Genomic DNA, 14381 nt, shown 5'->3' with positions numbered 1-14381 from the left:
CAGTCCTTTGCTTGTGTTGGTCAATGATCATTTCCACTGATTTAGACTTGAGGGGAGCAATCTTCTTGATGGTTGGCCCAAAAGCTCTCTTAATGCCGCCATACATTCCTCTAATGTTTCCAGTGTCGGAGGCCAGCTGAATACGACTGCATAGGTGTTGCCAGTAGACATTTGCACAGTGCCTGGCTGTTCTTTGCGCGGTGCTTCTGGCGGCTTTAAGTGTCAAGGATGTGAACTCGCTGGGGACTTTCTTGTAGTTCAGCAGTGCAGTGAGCTTAACGGCTATGACTGGTTCCATCTCTTCAGAGTGAGATTGAAACCAGTCTGCATTCTGCTTCCCACGTTTGCCAAAGGTGGTCTTTGCTGAGTGATGGCGTCTCTGATGTGGGCCCACTTGGTCTCTGCATCCCCTGCAGGAGTGTTTTGAAGGGCTTTTTCAAGTGAATTAAGAAACTTTTGTGTCAGCTGTGGGTAAGAAATTCTGTTAGTGTTGATGCGCAGGTGGTCTGTCCCCGGCAATGATGTCAGGCGCCACGCCCAGGCACCAATGCCATTTTTAAAGGGCTTCGAGCCCTACATTACAATTTAAAATTTTAAAGAGATATTGCGTTAAAATTTATTTTAAAAAAATAAATAGATTTTTCTAGCCTCTCTCCCAACCCCGCCAATAACCAAACACCCATTCTTTGCCCTCTCCCCCACAAAATACTAACCTTATGGACCTGACCTTCCCCGCCCCCACAACAAAGTTCACAAACTTTTAACTTCACCCGTTCCCACCATCCCCTACATCAATCAGATTAGTTTGACCCCGGTCACCACCCCCCCAGCACTGAAATACTTACCTGCTCCCTCCTCTCCACCAATGTCCCGCATCGGATCGCCGAACGGCGGCAGTGGGTAAGTCAGCAATTCATTTATTTAAATAAATTTGTCTATATAAATTTTGGTCCTGTCACCAAGTGGTTGGTGGACCGCCACGAGGCCTCGCCTCCACCGGCAATATCGAGCCAGGCCTTCCCGGCATCGAGACCCATGGCAGGCCTCTCCCAGAGACATTTTCTGGCCCCCCTGCCATGACCCCCGATGTCGGGGGGGGGCTGTAAAATCCAGCCCTTCGTTCCGCCTCGCCATTGCACTGTGGATACCTTGGTGAGCTCGTAAGATGCTGAAAGCCCATCTTCATGGCAAACTGATTAAATCATTTGTTCACAAACTGTGGTCTGTTGTCTGATAATATTTCATCCAGAATCCCATGTGGCACGAAGATGTCTTGACGGATTCTGATAACTACATCGGTGATCGTAGATGTAAGCATCGGACTTCCATCCACCTGGAAAAGTAGTCGATAATGATGATATATGACTTCCCACCAAATGTGAATAAATCCATGCCTAGCCTTTGCCAAGTTCTCGTTGGAAATTGAGTAGTCAACAGTGGTTTGCGCTGTTCTGGCCTCTGCATTGTGCATGTCTGACAGTTGTTTATCATGGTCTCGATATCCTTAGATATCCAACGACATCATACCTAAGATTGTACCTTCGCTCTGCACTTGGTTATGCCCAAATGGCCTTGATGTAGATGATCTAGGATATTGGATCTCATTGAAGTAGGAATAACAATTTTGTCATTGTAAACTAATCAGTTGTAAAGTATTTCCTACACTCATGGAACTTCTTCATTGTTCTCCCTCCTGGACTTTCTTGTGGCTATCCACATGTACAATATTGTCTAATGCGGATGGATGCATTCTTCGTCATTCTTCAGCGCTTGTCCTATTTTTTTATTTTTTTATTTAGAGATACAGCACTAAAACAGGCCCTTCAGCCCACCGAGTCTGTGCTGACCAGCAACCACCCATTTATACTAACCCTGCAGCAATCCCATATTCCCTACCACCTACCGACACTAGGGGAAATTTACAATGGCCAATTTACCTATCATTTGCAAGTCCTGTGGCTGTGGGAGGAAACCGGAGCACCCGGCGAAAACTCACGCGGTCACAGGGAGAACTTGCAAACTCCGCACAGGCAGTACCCAGAATTGAACCCGGGCCCCTGGAGCTGTGAGGCTGCGGTGCTAACCACTGCGCCACTGTGCCGCCCCAATTTCTCGCATTTTCTGTGTGCGTGCAGACCAATTTTGTGCTGTGTGTTGCGCGTATGATTCGATGTCACATACAAACTGCACGTCTTTCTGTGTTGAATGATCTACCAATGCCCTCGATAACGCATCGGTTGACGATTGGAAATTCCTTTGGATGTATACTGTGTCATAAGTATACCTCATTAATTTGAGATGACACCTTTTGTTACGACCAGGTGAGAAAGGTGTCCAGGTGACCCTCTCAGCCTTCACCTGGTCTTACTGTAACAGGGTTTAATTTTAAATACACCGTGTTTTGAGCTTCCCCTTGGTGAATCCGTGTTCTCTGCTTTCCAATTATAAGGCAAAGAAATGAGCATAAACAAGCTTCTTAGGTTTAAAGAAGAAAAGTGAAATTTATTAAACTTAAACTTAAACTCTAATTCAATTAATGCCTACGGATACACGGCACGCCCACACTAACATGCCTATGTGATACACACATGCAGATAGGGACAGAAAAGAGCAGAAGAAAAAATAAAGTGGAAAAGTTTGAGGCAATCGCTGAGGAGGGTTTTTTGTTTCTGTGCTTCGAGCTCACTGTAGAGCTCTTTTGTTGAAGGTATGGTCTTACTTTTCTTAACCCTTGTTCACTGCAGGAGACTCCTCTCTTGGGGTTCATGTGACTTCACTTGGTTTTTGGAGTTCCATGAGAAAGAAATGGGAGCAGACAGGAGAGGCTCTTTTCAATCCTGGAGTCAAGAACTTTCTGTCTTCAAACACTGTTTCTCCAATTTAAAACTTTCAGTTCAAACTCTGCAACAGCCAGTTAGTCATGTGACTAAACAGGTCTGACCACATCTGTTCTGTGTATGGGGAGCAGGGGATTGCTCCTTTGTTCCAACACTACCTTGGGTCTTTGTTCCTGTTGAGGTCATTTTTTTTTAGGAGAGGTAATTGTGGGCAGATCTATCCTGAACTCTCTTTCAGTGCTTTGCTGAGTCATGCAAAGGCTTTTGACTTCAGGGGATTGGTGGTTCCCTTTTCCTTTGACTGTGGGGGAAGATTCTTTGTTAATCTCCCCTTTGTTCTCTGGGACATTCCTGTCTGTAGGTACTTGTGCAGATCCTACTGCACTCCCCTGTGGCACTTTGACTAGGTGAGGCATCACTCACAGTTTCTCTGCCCCCTAGAGGTCTCTCTTCGTCTCTGAAGGTTCCTGTAAATGCAGTTAGCAACTCTGGTGGGGTGCTTCTAGAGTCTGCATTTACATAGGAGGATGTAGGGTCTACCTTTTAAATTTTTTTGGGGTTGGCTGACCAGATGTAGGAGTTTTCATCTGGAATTCCTCCCGGACTTCCTTTAACTTGCCCTCTTGGTCACTTTATCCCCTTGCTTTTCTAAATTTTTGCCAGCCTTGTGCCTGCCTGTCCCCTTTTGTTCTCGGTGGGGATCCCTTACAGTTCACCAGTCCTCTGCTGGAGGGTCCTCCTAACAGGAATTAGGGGTGCTGGTTTCACTGTAGGTTGGGGTTTCCCCTCAACCTGGCAGATCTGGCAACTCCTGCAGTATTCCACCACATCTTTGTGGAGTTTTGGCCAGTCATACTGCCGTCTTATGTGGCCATTGGTCTTTCGTACATTGGCATGTACAGCCACTGTAGTCTCGTGGGCACTTCTTAATATACCTCTGTGGCACCACTAACTGGTGAACTGCTGTCCACTCCTTGCCCTCAGGTCTGTGAGGAGAACTCTATTTCCTCATCAGTACCTCATGCTTTAAATAGTAGCAATCAAGGACTCCCTCTATTTCACTTTCAGACTGGACAGCCTGTGATAACTCTCGCAATACTGGGTCGGCTCGCTGAGCCTCAGCTAGGGAAAATCCATTTAATTCATTCCCTGGGTCTCCTAACTTTCCAAAGAAAGTCTCGGACAGGCAGACCTCATGGTCATCTGCCTGCAGTGCCAACACAGTCTCCTCTGGGGGAGCTGGTTTTATTATGGTCTGATCCACTACACATTCAGGGAAACTGCAGGGGACTGTCTGCTGCCATTGCCTTCTCTCTCTGACCTCCTGCAGTCTTTCTTTCACTGCTAGGGGGGCTACCACCTTCACTCCTGCCAGGTCATTACCAAGGAGCAGGTCAACCCCGTCCACAGGCAAAGTAGGGACAATCCCTACCGTTACCGGTCCTGAAATGAAGTCGCACTCCAGGTGCACCCGGTGTACAGGTACAGGCATACATTGCCCTCCAATACCATTTACCACCATTTTGGTGTTCACTGCACTCTCTGGGAGAAAGGTCAGGCCTTTTCCCAGTAAAAGGGATCTAGTGGTCCCTGTGTCCCTAAGAATCACTATGGGTTTGTTGGCCCCACTCGAAGAGTGTGGGGTTACTTTCCCTTCAGACGCAAAACCCTGATAACCTTCAGGAATCCTATTAAATCGTCCTGCACTTGCAGCTGTAAGCTTCCTAGGTCTCACTCTTACTGCAGATAAAGTCACAGCTTGCTCTGCTGTGTTTTCCATCAGGTCCCCGTCTTCACTGAGCAGGTGTATCCTGATTAACCCTACCTGTTTCCCCTTTAGTTTCCAGCAGTCAGCTTTTAAATGCCCCACTTTATTACAATGGAAGCACACAGGTCTCCGGGTCTCACTCTTGCTCATAGCACCTTCCTTTTTGGCTGGAGGAGAGCCCCCTGTGTCTCCTGCTTTCCTTTCTCTCCCAGGACTGCCTGGCTGGAGATCACCATCCCACCCTTTGTCCCTTTCGGATTTTGGGGGGTGATTAGGAAAGGTTCCCCCCTGGGAAACTGACTTATAAATTAAAACAAACTCATAGGCCAGAATGGCTGCTTGCTGGGCTCTCTGGACCCACTGCTCCTCTGCATGGGACTTTATTGAGAATGGAAGAGAGTTTTTAAATTCATCTAACAGAACTACTTCCCTGAGATTCGCAAAGCTGAGCTGTACTTTAACAACCCTCAGCCACTGGTCAAAAGCCAGCTGCTTACTTCTTTCAAACTCCAGATGAGTTAGGTTAGCTTGCTTTTTGAGGGTTCTAAACTTTTGGCGATGGGCTTCGGGTACCAATTCATATGCCCCGAGGATAGCGTTTTTGGTCAGTTCATAATTTGATGAACTCTCATTTGTCAACAGCGAATAAACCTCATGGGTTTTTCCAATTAGCTTGCTTTGTAGTAAAAGATACCAGGTCTCAGGTGGCCATTTTAGCTGCCTTGCCAGTTTCTCAAAGGACACAAAATAATACCTCCACATCTTCCTCATTGAATTTTGTGATTAGATGAGCTAGTTTTAACAATTCTGTACCCAGCCCTGAATTGCGTTCCTCCATATTGGCCATGCTTTCACTGGGGTTACTCTGTCGCCCCCTAGTTAATTCAAGTTGCCTCAACTCTCTTCGCATTCTTTCTGGAACATTCTTTCTCTCTGTCTGTCCTCGCTCTCTTGTTCCTTCTCCTGTCTTTCATTTTCTTCACGTTCCTTCTGGAAGGCTCTCTCTTTCTCTTCCCGTTCCTTCTGGAAGGCTCTCTCTTTCTCCCTCACCTGCCTCTCTCTCTCTTTTTTTCTTTCTTCTAATTCAAGTTTTCTCTGTTCCAATCTTTGCTAACGATACCCTGTCAAAGTCTGCTTCAAACACTGCTTCTGCTTCTTCAGATTCAAGGGAAAAATGGTTGACCACTAGTCTGAGGAGTTCAGACTACCTAGCCTTGCCACGTACAGTGATCCCACACTGCTCAGCCATTTTCCTCAACAGCTCCATAGACAGTGCTTTTAACTTATCCCAAGTTACTTCACCCTGACTTGGAGAGCTATCAGCTTCAGTTGCAGACATGTTAGTATTCAATCCCACACAACCACAAGAAAACCTGTTTTAATCTTGCTCTTTTTTGATTGGGAACAATTTGGCTTCCCACTTCCAATTTCTCTTGCTTGCCTGTGGGTAAAATCCCAGATGCTAGCACCAAATTTGTGTTATGACCAGGTGAGAAAGAGGTCTAGGGGTCCCTCTCAGCCTTCACCTGGTCTTACTCTAACAGGGTTTAATTTTAAACACACCGTGTTTTGAGCTTCCCCTTGGTGAATCCTTGTTCACCGCTTTCCAATTATAAGGCAAAGAAATGAGCATAAACAGGCTTTCTTAGGTTTAAAGAAGAAAAGTGAAATTTATTAAATTTAAACTCTAATTCCATTAACACCTACAGATATACGACGCGCCCACGTTAGCATGCATATGCGATACACATGCAGATAGGGACAGAAAAGAGCAGAAGAAAAGATAAAGTGGAAAAGTTTCAGGCAATCTCTGAGGAGGGTTTTTTTGTTACTGTGCTTCGAGCTCGCTGTAGAGTCCTTTTATTGAAGGTAAAGTCTTGCTTTTTGTTGGGGCCCAGTATTCTTCTGAAACCTTGTTCACTGCAGGAGACTTTTCTCTCTTGGGATTCATGTGTCTTCAGTTGTTTTTTGGAGTTCCATGAGAAAGAGATGGGAGCAGACAGGAGAGGCTCTTTTCAATCCAGGAGCCAAGAGCTTTCTGTCTTCAAACACTGTTTCTCCAATTTAAAACTTTCAGTTCAAACTCTGCAACAGCCAGTTAGTCATGTGACTAAACAGGTCTGACCACGTCTGTTCTGTGTATTGGGAGCAGGGGATCGCTCCTTTGTTCTAACACTGTCTGCTAGTATGCAAAAATGTCTTTCCAGCGAGGGGTCTGCAACCCCTTGTATTAGGCCTTCTCTTCTTCCCAGCAACAATCTGAGGTTTAATGTCCAGGTGGCGAAATTAATGTGCCTCATTCTTGGCAGGTGGGGGCCTGCATGACACTTTTGTATAAGTGCAGCCATTTTCACAATTTCCTGTTTGTCTAACAAGGATAGCAATGGTTTATGGTATGTCTCAATGACGACATGATTTCATACAATGTAGTCTGAAAATTTTTCATATGTCAAGGTGACAGCTAGAGTTATTTTTCCCGTCACTGCATTGTGTGTCTCTGTTTCTGACAAAGCTCTTTTCATGTAGAATATTGGTCTATGGAAACCTTCAGGTTGCTCTTGGAAAAGAACTGCGCCCAAGCCGTCTGAAGAGGCATCTGCTGCTATTGTCGTGGGCAGTGTAGGATTTTAGTGTGCCAAGACATCTGGAGAAATAAGCATCTCTTTAATTTTCTGGTTTGCTTGCTCTTGGTTGGCATCCCAAAACCAGGCTTGCTGTTTTCTTAGAAGTTGTCTTAGCAGATCAGTTACTTGTGCTAAGTGAGGTAAAAACTTTGCTACTTCATTTACCATTCTGAGAAACCTCTGGAGTTGCTGAACTATAGTAGGGGTAGGAAATTCGGTAATAGCCCGTGTCTTCTGTGGATCTGCCAATATGCCTGTAATAGTCACAATGTGGCCTAAGAAATGAATCAAAGTCTTGGAAAATTCACATTTCTCTTTTAAAATTAGTCCCATTTCTTTGAAATCTCTGTAGAACCTCTCGAACTCTGTGTTCCTCCACTGACTATCCATGTTTAAGAATGTCATCCATGTGGCATTTCACTCCTTTGAGCCCTTCTAAGATATTGGACATTGATTGTTGAAAAATCTCTGGTGTGGAGGTTATTCCAAATGGTAACCTATTAAAACAAAACTGCCCAAAAGATGTTATGAATGTAGCCAATATGCTTGAAGTCTCATCTCGGGGTACCAGCAAAAACCCACTATTGGCATTGAGTTTTGTAAACATGATGCTCTGGGAGAGTTTTGCCAAACTGTCTACCAAGTGAACATTGGGTGAATTTTATGCGCTACTGCCTTGTTGAGCTGCACATTCGCAGAGTTTCATTTGGCTTCGGTACAGGAACCATGGGTGAACACCAGTCAGTTGGTTGTGTTACTGGAGAGATAATGCCCATTCTTGTCATCTCCTCCAATTGTTCTTGGACTTTGGATGAGGTATTCTTCTTGGTGTGAATATACAAACTGGCCTGACCCCTTCCTTCAGAGTGATCCTGTACTCCGTCTTTAGTTTTTCGAGCCCTGTGAAAAGATTCGAAAATTCTGTTTGAAAGGAATTGTTTACCTTTGTTTGCTTGACTTCGGCTATCCTCTTAATCAACTGCAGTTATAAGCATGCATTTCTGCTCAGTAAGGAAAATTCTTGATTATGTAAGACATATAAGGTCTCTACCAGTTGTCGCTCTCTATGCTGAAGAGTTTCTTGGAGCTTTTCTTTGGACATTCAGTTGTGTTCCGCCTGGATCATGCAACAGTATATCTGTCAGCTGCAGGTAATGTCTCCTAAACCAAGGCTTTTGGTCAGACAATACCATGATGCTAGCCCCTGTGTCAAGCTTAACATTCGTGAGGCATCCATTCACATAGATATCTGCTGACCAGAAATCTTGGTCTGTGTTACTGATTTCTGCCAAGAAATTTCCTGGTTCTTTCTCTTGTGGGTATTGTTGTACGTGATTCACTGCTCTTTGAGTGAAGTCCTTCTGCTTTGTACCCTTATGCAAAGAAATTTTGCTCTGGCACATCTTCCCATAGTGTCCAGTTTTTCCACAATTAAAACACTCAGCATTACTTGTTGGGCACTGCTCTCATCTGTGGACCTTCCTGGCTCCACATCGTTGGTATGGTTTTCCTGTGTTATGTGTTTTCTCATCTGTATGTTTTTTCTGGTCCACAAAGTGTTTTCCTGGCTTTGGCTTAACAAATTTTACGGGCATTGGACTCCTTCTCATCTATGGCTTGTCTTCAGCTCGTAGAATGTCCCTATTCTGTTTGCAAACTTCAGCCTGTCTAACAATTTGAATGGCCTTTTCCAGTGTAAGGTCTTCCTTGCATTGGAACAGGTCTGACAAGGATTCATAAGCTAAGCTGATGACTATCCTGTCTCTGATTAGTTCTGCCTTGTTCTGCCATATTTTCAACCTTCTACCAATCTATACAGATCATTAGCATAGCATTCACCAAACTTCTGCGCCCGCTTATTAAATTTGGCCCTTTCCAAGATTTTATTGCTACAAAGATTAAAATATTTGTCAAAAGCTTGAAGGACATCTTCAAATTTATCAGAAGTCTTGCTGATCCCTTGTCGGAGAATTACGTCGTCCATAGTCACACCTACTGAATATAAAAGGGTGATGACCTGTTCAACTTCTGACTTTGTATGGAGCTGGGAAGCAATCTTAAACTTTAGGAATCCCTTCCTCCAAAGAGATCAATTTTGATCCTGATTGAGTCCTTCTAGATCTTGAAAACATTTTAGCATTCTGAATTTTGAATCCATATTAAAGTCATTGCTTTAGCAAGGCTTTCTAGGGTATTCCCCTTTGTTTTAAAATCTTGCAGGCCTCAACGGAGATTTTTGTGGTCTTTTGGGAATTTCCTGCGCTTTCCGACCTTTCCCATGCTTTCTCTCTGCAGTCCGGCTGAGCAATGGCTGCTAACTCCACCCCACTCCCGAGTTGTCTCTTCACCTGAGATCGACTTCTCTACCCATGGTTTTGACCCAGTGCACCATTAACTGTTACTGGCCCCCGTACAAAATCTCTCACCCAATTCTGGACTGTCGCCCGGTGCTGGAACTCGGGCCCAATTGCTGGACTTGGAAGTAGCGATGCAGATCCCCATGCTTCTGTGGTGTGGTCTGAGAGGCTGCCGGGCTTTCTCATTGACTGTCCGCATCGTCTGTGACTAGATCTGCAGTTTGCCTGGTGCTTCTCCATGAGGCAGGGAAACCTTCAACTTTTCTTGGTTATTTTAACTGCTGTTTTACCGTTGTTTTACCATTGCCACCATGTTGCATGTTGTTGTATTAGTAGTGTTGCAGGGCATTCTACAGAAAGTCTCAGGTTCAGTTAGACGTTAACTCAGAAATGTTTATTTTTTACATTATATTATATACACACTCCTCAAGCCACTTAAGCTAGAATCCTCTGTGCTGCTCCTACTTCTTCTTCTCCAGCCTATCGCATGTGACTGTTGCACCATCCCTTTTACAGTGGGAGGGGTCTCTCTCACTGTCTTCTGTATTAACCCTTTACATCCTTATACTACAGCTGCCACAATGCTTGCTGTCCTTAGGGCTCCCGATGTTGCTGGCCAAATCAGAGGACTAACAGCTCGAGAGCCTTGTCAGCCCCACCAGGAGAGGTGGGTGCTGCCCGAGACCGCCTAAAATGAAGAAGAAGCATCCGTGAAGGTGCCAGCCAGTTTGAACAATGTCGACATGCCCAGGCAGCGTCCAAGTGAAAACAGCGGAAGGAGCGTTCGGAATTTCGAGCATCCCATTCACTAGCCTCACCAAACACCAGCTTCCCCACCTGTGGCAGAGTGTGCAGATCCAGAATTGGACTATTCAGTCACCTAAGGACCTACAACCCTAAAGTGAAAGAAAGTCATCCTCGTTCCCAAGGGACTGCCTAAGAAGAAGACACTTAAAAAGTACTTAATTGACTGTCAAGTGCTTTGGGACATCTTGAGGTCATGAAATGTTCTATCTACATAAGTGCAACTTTGTTCATTTTTTCCTTTCTTTCTCATGTTCTACTAACTATAGAAACTTTGTTAATTTTCGTTACAATGCATAAATGGAAGGGCTTCAGTTGTATGCAGCTGGGATTACAAAAAAAAAAATTAAAAATCAGCAAACAAGTAAAGTCCCACATATCCACTATTTAATTCTGACCAGCTGTCCTCCATCCATAGCACTCAGGAACTAGGAGCATAGCAAATTAAAACCAAGAAACTTCATGTCTTTCGGAGTGTTTGATCATCTAAATTTGTACGTACCTCAATTCAAATCTTATTTTTTTTCCAACTCATTATGAAGGAATTAACAAACCAAACATCATTGCTTTTGCTGGGTGTCTCTTCAGCATCTCCACTTTCTATGAAGTAAAAAAAAATCATTGAATCTCTAGTGTTGCTTGAGTTTTGTAAATTAGCCCTTTAATTTTCAATTCATCTTCAAATAGTTGTGTACCTATCATAACGGCTGCATCACCAACTCGTTCTTTCACACTAAACCCTGTCACCAGGTTTCATGGAGGCACCCAAGATCGCGTCATTGGCACCAGCTCATTGTCACAAGGCGAGCCGCCTTAAACAGTGTTCATATCACACACAGCTTCCACAGTGCGGACTGCGACACCGACCACTCCCTGGTGTGCAGCAAGGTTAGACTCAGACCAAAGAAGTTGCATCATTCCAAGCAGAAGGGCCACCCGTGCATCAACACTAGCAGAATTTCTCACCCACAGCTGTTACAAAAATTTCTAAATTCACTTGTAACAGCCCTTCAAAACACTCCCACAGGGGATGCTGAGGCCAAGTGGGCCCACATCAGAGACGCCATCTATGAGTCAGCTTTGACCACCTACGGCAAAAGTGCGAAGAGAAATGCAGACTGGTTTCAATCTCATAATGAAGAGCTGGAACCTGTCATAGCCGCTAAGCGCATTGCACTGTTGAACTACAAGAAAGCCCCCAGCGATTTAACATCCGCAGCACTTAAAGCAGCCAGAAGCACTGCACAAAGAACAGCCAGGCGCTGCGCAAACGACTACTGGCAACACCTATTCAGACATATTCAGCTGGCCTCAGACACCGGAAACATCAGAGGAATCTATGATGGCATGAAGAGAGCTCTTGGGCCAACCATCAAGAAGATCACCCCCCTCAAATCTAAATCAGGGGACATAATCACTGACCAATGCAAACAAATGGACCGCTGGGTTGAGCACTACCTAGAACTGTACTCCAGGGAGAATGCTGTCACTGAGACTGTCCTCAATGCAGCCCAGCCTCTACCAGTCATGGATGAGCTGGACATACAGCCAACCAAATCAGAACTCAGTGATGCCATTGATTCTCTAGCCAGCGGAAAAGCCCCTGGGAAGGACAGCATTACCCCTGAAATAATCAAGAGTGCCAAGCCTGCTATACTCTCAGCACTACATGAACTGCTATGCCTGTGCTGGGACGAGGGAGCAGTACCCCAGGACATGCACGATGCCAATATCATCACCCTCTATAAAAACGAAGGTGACCGCGGTAACTGCAACAACTACCGTGGAATCTCCCTGCTCAGCATAGTGGGGAAAGTCTTTGCTCGAGTCGCTCTGAACAGGCTCCAGAAGCTGGCCGAGCGTGTCTACCCTGAGGCACAGTGTGGCTTTCGTGCAGAGCGATCGACCGTTGACATGCTGTTCTCCCTTCGTCAGATACAGGAGAAATGCCGTGAACAACAGATGCCCCTCTACATTGCTTTCATTGATCTCACCAAAGCCTTTGACCTCATCAGCAGACGTGGTCTCTTCAGACTACTAGAAAAGATTGGATGCCCACCAAAGCTACTAAGTATCATCACCTCATTCCATGACAATATGAAAGGCACAATTCAACATGGTGGCTCCTCCTCAGAGCCCTTTCCTATCCTGAGTGGCGTGAAACAGGGCTGTGTTCTCGCACCCACACTTTTTGGGATTTTCTTCTCCCTGCTGCTTTCACATGCGTTCAAGTCCTCTGAAGAAGGAATTTTCCTCCACACAAGATCAGGGGGCACGTTGTTCAACCTTGCCCGTCTAAGAGCGAAGTCCAAAGTACGGAAAGTCCTCATCAGGGAACTCCTCTTTGCTGACGATGCTGCTTTAACATCTCACACTGACGAGTGCCTGCAGAGTCTCATCGACAGGTTTGCGGCTGCCTGCAATGAATTTGGCCTAACCATCAGCCTCAAGAAAACGAACATCATGGGGCAGGATGTCAGAAATGCTCCATCCATCAATATTGGCGACCATGCTCTGGAAGTGGTTCAAGAGTTCACCTACCTAGGCTCAACTATCACCAGTAACCTGTCTCTAGATGCAGAAATCAACAAGCGCATGGGAAAGGCTTCCACTGCTATGTCCAGACTGGCCAAGAGAGTGTGGGAAAATGGCGCACTGACACGGAACACAAAAGTCCGAGTGTATCTGGCCTGTGTCCTCAGAACCTTGCTCTATGGCATCGAGGCCTGGACAACGTATGTCAGCCAAGAGCGACGTCTCAATTCATTCCATCTTCGCTGCCTCCGGAGAATACTTGGCATCAGGTGGCAGGACCGTATCTCCAACACAGAAGTCCTCGAGGCGGCCAACATCCCCAGCTTCTACACACGACTGAGTCAGCGGCGCTTGAGATGGCTTGGCCATGTGAGCCGCATGGAAGATGGCAGGACCCCCAAAGACACATTGTACAGCGAGCTCGCCACTGGTATCAGACCCACCGGCCGTCCATGTCTTCGCTATAAAGATGTCTGCAAACGCGACATGAAATCCTGTGACATTGATCACAAGTCGTGGGAGTCAGTTGCCAGCGTTCGCCAGAGCTGGCGGGCAGCCATAAAGATGGGGCCAAAATGCGGCAAGTCGAAGAGACTTAGTAGTTGGCAGGAAAAAAGACAGAGGCGCAAGGGGAGAGCCAACTGCAACAGCCCCGACAAACAAATTTCTCTGCAGCACCTGTGGAAGAGCCTGTCACTCTAGAATTGGCCTTTATAGCCACTCCAGACGCTGCTTCACAAACCACTGACCACCTCCAGGCGCGTATCCATTGTCTCTCGAGATAAGGAGGCCCAAAGAAGAATCACATATAGCTGACAGCATTTCAAAAACCTGGATGATGGGGGAAATTTTCCCAGCACCTTGGAGGAGGGCTTGGCGGTGGTGGGAGGTGGGCAGGACAATGGCAAAAGAATGCATCAGGCCGGCTATCTGATGTGTTTCTGCCTCCTCATGCCTACTGGAGGTGGCTTCAGAGCAGTGATGGTAACATCACCGGTCAGTGGTGGGAAGTTAATTAAGGTAGTTAAAGAGGTTATTGATAGGGATTTTCATCTCGATTTTACAATTTTCTCAGAGGCGACTGAGACCCCTTCAGTGAGCATCACTCGGCAGCTCACAGGAGGCGAGTGCACAGTGGGAGGGCCCAGTGGCTTGAAATTTGCATGTAATCTGACCTTTGCTTGTCAAAAACTGCAAGCCTATGGTCTTCTGTAGGGACAGGCCTGCCACTGGAGATCACAGACAGTGCTTGGATTAAGGAAATGCCTTCCAGAACCTTCATCCTTATCTCCTTTCCCTCATGTTCCAGTCACTGTAGCTGCAGCCAACATCACCATTATCAGTTTTTAAGGGGCCCACATTGCTTCTGACCTCCCATTTTTCCTAATGTCATTGTAAAACATTTTTGTGTAGATTTCAATCTCCCTTACAAGTTTCTTTTCATACTCCCTTTTTG

This window comes from Heterodontus francisci, chromosome 10 (genome assembly GCF_036365525.1).
Source record: "Heterodontus francisci isolate sHetFra1 chromosome 10, sHetFra1.hap1, whole genome shotgun sequence".
Taxonomy (NCBI): domain Eukaryota; kingdom Metazoa; phylum Chordata; class Chondrichthyes; order Heterodontiformes; family Heterodontidae; genus Heterodontus; species Heterodontus francisci.
Note: the sequence above shows the minus strand (reverse complement) of the source record.